This window comes from Neofelis nebulosa, chromosome 15 (genome assembly GCF_028018385.1).
Source record: "Neofelis nebulosa isolate mNeoNeb1 chromosome 15, mNeoNeb1.pri, whole genome shotgun sequence".
Classification (NCBI taxonomy): Eukaryota; Metazoa; Chordata; class Mammalia; order Carnivora; family Felidae; genus Neofelis; species Neofelis nebulosa.
This window is the reverse complement of record NC_080796.1, coordinates 38,464,747-38,471,487: the sequence shown is the minus strand read 5'-3', so window position 1 is coordinate 38,471,487 and position 6,741 is coordinate 38,464,747. Positions and strand designations below refer to the sequence as shown.

Sequence of the window (6,741 nt, the reverse complement as noted above, 5' to 3'; positions counted from 1 at the left end):
TTGCACAAGAGTATAAATGCCCAGAGGCAGGGATCGTTGTGAACTTTCTTAGAGGCTGCTTACCACATCTACTTTTGACCCTAAACTTCTATCTTTCCAGTTTGACTATTCGACCATTACCCACCACAAACATTCTTCTGTATCTTCTGTATCTTTAGGACATTCAGGCCATTGAACTCCCTATTAGTTAACACTACCACCACCACTACCATGCTGTTTACTTTCCATGTTACTAGTTTAGATTACCTGGTCTATCCGTTTGGTAACTCTCTCACCAGCATCTTTTTTTTTTTTTAATTTTTTTTTTTTAACGTTTATTTATTTTTGAGACAGAGAGAGACAGAGCGTGAACAGGGGAGGGGCAGAGAGAGAGGGAGACACAGAATCTGAAACAGGCTCCAGGCTCTGAGCTGTCAGCACAGAGCCCGACGCGGGGCTCGAACCCACGGACCGTGAGATCATGACCTGAGCCGAAGTCGGACGCTTAACCGACTGAGCCACCCAGGCGCCCCTCTCACCAGCATCTTAAAAAAAATTTTTTTAACGTTTTATTTATTTTTGAGACAGAGAGAGACAGAGAATGAACGGGGGAGGGGCAGAGAGAGAGGGAGACACAGAATCCGAAGCAGGCTCCAGGCTCTGAGCCATCAGCCCAGAGCCCGACGCAGGGCTCGAACTCACGGACCGCGAGATCGTGACCTGAGCTGAAGTCGGACGCTTAACCGACTGAGCCACCCAGGCACCCCAACTCACCAGCATCTTAAACTCTCCTGCCCCTCTACCCTCTGTCTTTTCATAAACCCAACCCTGGATGAATACATCATCTGTTCCCTCTGTGCCTGCATCTTGCTGGCTAAACCATGCTGCAGGAAATTGTGAAAAAGGCCAGATTCGCATTTCTTTTTTTTTTTTTTTTTTTTTTTTAATTTTTTTTTTCAACGTTTTTTATTTATTTTTGGGACAGAGAGAGACAGAGCATGAACGGGGGAGGGGCAGAGAGAGAGGGAGACACAGAATCAGAAACAGGCTCCAGGCTCCGAGCCATCAGCCCAGAGCCTGACGCGGGGCTCGAACTCACGGACCGCGAGATCGTGACCTGGCTGAAGTCGGACGCTTAACCAACTGCGCCACCCAGGCGCCCCCAGATTCGCATTTCTATCTATACCTTAATGATTTCCTACCCTGCCGGAGCCCTCAGGACGACCTGGCAGTTACCCTGTATGACCTGAGTCAGCTTGCTTGCTATTCTTCACCATTTATAACCTTCTTCCTTCAACCAACACACCCTCATTCTCCCAATTTCAATGGTAAATGACTCCACTTCTCAAAAGACAAAGTCTACCGTAGGGGTTCCTTTGAATTTCTATCACAAAGACCTGTTTAATTTAAAGGCTTCTCATGAGACCAATCAAGCTTGTTGGCTGGGACTGAAGTTTCATCTGAAGTTTCATCTGAATTGCTGCCATTCTCTCATCTATTCCACCTTTTGAAATAGTGCTGAATCCCATCCCTGGCCACCTTCTCAGAAGCTTACCATTATTGATTATATCTTTTCTATCCTATATCTTCATCATCTTCTCTCTACTGAATCCTTCACATACAAATTTTTTTTTAATCCCTGATCCCACTTCCCACTCTATCAACTGCTATCCTAGATTTCTCCCCTTCTTCACTGCTGATCTTTAACAAATTGCCTAAACTCACTACTTCCATTTCCTCCAATCTTATTCTCTCCTCAATCCAATCCATTTCTTTCCCCTCCCGACACTGCTGAAACAGTTCTCCCTAAGGTCACCAGTGACCTCCACATCACTAGAGCCAATGAATATTTTTCACTCTTTGTAGTACTCTATCTCTTTGTGGCATTTGGTGTTTTTGTTTGCTTGTTTGTTTTAAAAATATGGAAGCTTCATGAATTTGTGTCATCCTTGCATAGAGGCCATGCTAATCCTCTCTGTGTTGTTCCAACTTTACTAAAGTGCTGCCAAAGTGAGCACTCTGTGGCATTTGAAACACACTTTTCCCTTGGTTTCTGTGATGCCACATTCCTGATTTTCCTCCTCTGTCTCTGTAGTGGCATTATTTATATTTATGGTGTCCTGGAATCTTCTAAACACATTTCCATATTGTGTTCACTTTCTTCATGATGAGTCCCAACTCCCAAGGCAAAGACCAGGGCCTGCCTTGCCGGCCTCCCTTGTAATCAAGTGTGAGCATGTGATGTTAAGTCCCACTACTTACTGCATCCACATGAGACTTGGAATTAGAAGAAAATGCTGGAAGGAAGGAAATAAGTCAAACTAATTTTGCTTGCATAGGTTATTGTGAGGATTAAAATTTGATAGTATACATAGAGCAATTAGAATACAGCCTGGCACAGTGTCGCACTATGTAAGTGTTAGCTATTATTATTCTGAAAGGAACAGTGGTAGCTCAAATAACCCAAAAACTATTCTAAAAGATTCCTATCATCACCATCTGTCAGCCAAAGATTTTCATCAACTATGAGACACATAAAACCAGCTAGGGACCTGCTACCATGGCTATATTGCTGGTGAAGATCACAGATAGATCAACAAATAGAGAAGCAGACCAAGATGTTTAGCATGAAAGTTGGAAAGTTCAGTGTGATTTCAATCATGGTATCAAATGCTGAATCAATATTTCTGGGGATGGCCAGCTACAAAAGGAATGGCTGAGCTTCACACATGGAATTTTTCCCCTCAGAAATTAAAAGAGGATGGAGTGGGTTAGGGGGAGACACTTTGGACTAGAGGGAAGAAATTAATTCAATGAAACAGAGACAAGGACTCCCCTCTCTCACATCCCCCTAACCCCACCAAGCTATAACTGTAAGTTGTGTAAAACAAGAAGAGCCTTTTTTTATGAATTATTGCTTTGTGAGCAAATTAACCAAGTAATATAGAACAGTATGTGTATAATTTTATATAATCTATATATCTGTAACATATAACACATTATCTGCTTCACTTAGGTGTGATGAGGAGTGAGCAAATTAATAATGTAAAGCAATGTGAACAATGTCTGGCACACGTTTGTTTGTTTGTTTGTTTGTTTGTTTGTTTGTTTTCAGTCATGTCTTTATGCCCTGCCATTCCCTTTACTGTTTAAAAATGGTTGGTGCAACGGAATTGCCTGCAGTTCAGGGGTTTGTGACCAGAAAGATGCTGCACAAGAAGAGAAAAAAGAAAAGCCATGAACCCTAGGGGTTTACCTTTGAAGCTAAAATCTCCACTCCCCACTAATCTTTCTAGGAAGCTATAACAGAGGTTCCTTAAGAGAAACGGTGGGCAGAGGCCTTGAGGGTGCCCATTGTTGCATGACAACATACTTAAGGCTGGATCCGCCTACCACAGCCTGGCTTTCCACCCACTACAGTGCCTACCCCAGGCAGAGCCTTCCTCCCCGGCTGACTCACGCCAGAGAGCCTCAATCCCTACAGCTTTGTGAGCAGCAGATTTTATAGCCTCAACCACACAAATGATTGTCCAACTGTACCCAGAGCAGCCGGGAGAACAGTGTAAGACTTTACTCTCTGTGCTTAGTTAACACTAGGCGTGATTCAGAATTGAAAATCCAGTGGAAGAGTAACTCCCAATGGTGCTTGTAAGTCACTGGGGAATCATTGTGACACCTTTTGGATAGCTTTGGTTTGTTTGCATTATATATGACCTTCTTATCACGAGATTTCTCTCTTCACCAGCATGGGATCTACTTACCTCTGCTCTTCAAATGCCACTTTGTTTACTCATTGGCCCTCCTTTTTTGAAAAATACCATCTCAGCATCAACAGGCCCCTTATGTGACCACCTAATAAGTTACTCAGTAAAGTATCTTTCAGTAAGAACTATATAGAATGAATTATCAGAAGCCTTAATATAATTTACCTCTATAAAGTATTGACTTTTCCAATACAATTCTAAGAGTACTCTTATGTATCATCCCAAGAAGGAAGAAAGTGAAGAAGAACATAAAGAACCCAGAGCACTACAGCTCTCCACAAAGTTCACATTCAGGACATAAATGCAGAAATGACCAAAGATGAAAGCCAAAGAGTTGTATCAACCTGTGAGCCAAATGCCAAAGACTAATTCCCTTAATTTTCTGAGAATTGTGAACACTGCTGCAGGCAGCCAAACCTTACTCTTAGAACAAGTGAAAGAATATATAAAGCAGAGGACCACCATTTGTAGAATACGTATGCATAAAAAAATGTAACAAATGACAGAAAATATGGAATTCCTCAAGGTCCCTTTTTTTCTTACATTCTTTGTTAAGGACAATATTTGAACTGCACTCAACCTTCCAACATCATAAAGAAGAAAGTGAAATCTAAGATACGGAAAAAATATATTAAGAAACCCTATAGCTAGTTCAAGTAGTTCAAGCCTCCAAACCCAGCTGAGTGAAACATTAGAGTAACCAGAAGCGCAAGCACACAAACAGTGGTTTCCTGATTCTTTTCTAAGGAGAAAGAAATAAATTATTTTAAAGACTTTTTTTTAGATGTTTATTTATTTTTGAGGGAGAGACAGATACAGAGACAGACAGAGACAGAGAGACAAAACATGAGTGGGAGAGGAGCAGAGAGGGAGACACAGAATCTCAAGCGAGCTCCAGGCTCTGAGCTGTCAGCACAGAGTCAGCTGTGGCGCTCGAACTCACAAGCTGTAAGATATGACCTAAGCCAAAGTCGTACACTGAACCGACAGAGCCACCCAGGGGCCCCAAGAAATAAATTATTTTAAAAACCACTGTCTACGGGGCGCCTGGGTGGCTTAGTTGGTTAAGCATCCAACTTTGGCTCAGGTCACAATCTCACGGTTCGTGGGTTTGAGCCCCGCGTCAGGCTCTGTGTTGACAGCTCAGAGCCTGGAGCCTGTTTCGGATTCTGTGTCTCCCTCTCTCTCTGCCCCTCCCCCAGTCGTGCTCTGTCTCCCTCTGTCTCAAAAATAAATAAACATTAAAAAAAATTTTTTTAAAATAAAAACCACTGTCTAGCAAGCTAACGATCCAGATCCTGAGCAAACTATAGATAGGTTATTAAATACATGGGTTGAGAGTATGTAGAAAGGAATGAGTTGACCACAAGGAACCAGAGACAGGTAAACCAAATGGGGAAAGAGAGGAGCAGAAGATAGTAGAGGGAGAGAAAGAGACTATAAAGAAAAATTGTGAATTCCTTGGAAATGGACCAAAAGGATTACAGGATGTCTTTAATGAAAACCAAGTCGTTTTTAGCATGTCCTCCAAAGATATCCAGTTCTACGGGGGTCTTCATGCCTTTCATGACCTTTGAGCTACTTACAACTCTGTAATTTGTAGACAACTTACAGAAGTGCAAATTAATTTTGTCCAAAGATGTAGAAATGAATTTTTTTCTGATGGAGCATCAGTTGATTTTCCCCCACCAATGTGAATAAAACAGTTTAGTGTTTATGAAGCAAATTCTTCTCAATATTCCTAATGGCCTGTATGGCCCATATAAGTTTCTGCTCTCTGGACTCTCCTTTGAACCTGTTGTAGCATCTTACTAACTCCTATATTAATTAATGAGCTGAATAAAATCTTTAATTTTTTTCAAATTTTATATTGTACAAGAGGCATGACTTTCCCTTTAAAAAATATATTTCCTTTTATGGGAGGATGGAAGGGAGTTCCAGGCAGAAGCAGTGACTACTTTTTAAAATATGGAAATGAGGAAAAACATAATGTGTTGACAGCAGAAATAGCACTTGCACTAGTGGGGAGATGAGGATGGAAAGGTGAGCAAAAATTAGGTCAATGGAAGTGAAAAATGTATTATCTTAACAGTTGGCACCAGAATTTTTCTTAGGGAGGTTACTATAATTTTTTGAGCCAATACTTGGACTGCTGCTTATGACAGACCAAAGAGTGAGAATGCCAGCGGGCACCATGGTAAATATTTTAGAAAGTGGCTAGAGTGATCTTCCTAAAGCAAAGAAAAAAAATATATGTTTTAACTTCTAAAAAGGGAGGGTAAGAGAAGAATCAGGGATATGATGTGTAGTTGGAGACCATGTAGGGTAAAAGGCCAGTAATGTTGGAGTAGCTAAAAGGCATTTCAAAAAAGGAATGGCTAATGTTCAATTTGAAGTCATTTGCATTGATGCAGTATAAATCTTTCCAAAATTAGCTTTGTGTCAGCTAATTTTATGGTCAAATTCTAGGGAGCTCCTTAAATGTGTATAGAACTTAAAAACAAGCAGAATTACATATTTGAGTTGCTGTGGAGGCACTACCCACTAAAACCTGAGCCCAGCAGTAGGAGTATTCATGCAAACGATGCAGACACAGAAATCTTGGAGAGAAATACTAGACTTTCCTAGGACTGAGGTTACTTTATTTAGGTGTCAGTGGGTAATAGATCTACAGCTGACATATGGGTTACATAAACCAAAAATAAAGAGTTTCTACTTGGCCTTAGAGATGATAGAGTCACTGAGGTGACTGGCATGGCAAGATAGCTGTGTCTAGAGGTTAGGGAATGACGTGAAAAAAGGCAGTCAAGTGCTCAGTTGGGGTTGGGAAGGCAATCCAAGTTGCAAATTACAGAGCATTTTCTAATGGGGACAAGTATTTTACATGGGGGCATTAAAAATAAACTAATTAACCCAGGTCAGAGAGCAGAACTGTGATTGACAAAGGGATGGAGAGAAAGGCCAGGCAGCTGTTCAGATCACCAAGTCATTGTTTCAT

General features: G+C 41.3%; 1 non-coding gene across 1 annotated transcript; it reads right to left on the bottom strand.

Moving 5' to 3' along the window:
* Window positions 1–1,894: 1,894 nt before the first annotated feature.
* Window positions 1,895–1,996, bottom strand: LOC131496706 (U6 spliceosomal RNA). Its single transcript, XR_009254634.1, has one exon. It is a non-coding gene; the product is annotated as a U6 spliceosomal RNA (small nuclear RNA).
* Between the last annotated feature and the right edge of the window lie 4,745 nt (window positions 1,997–6,741).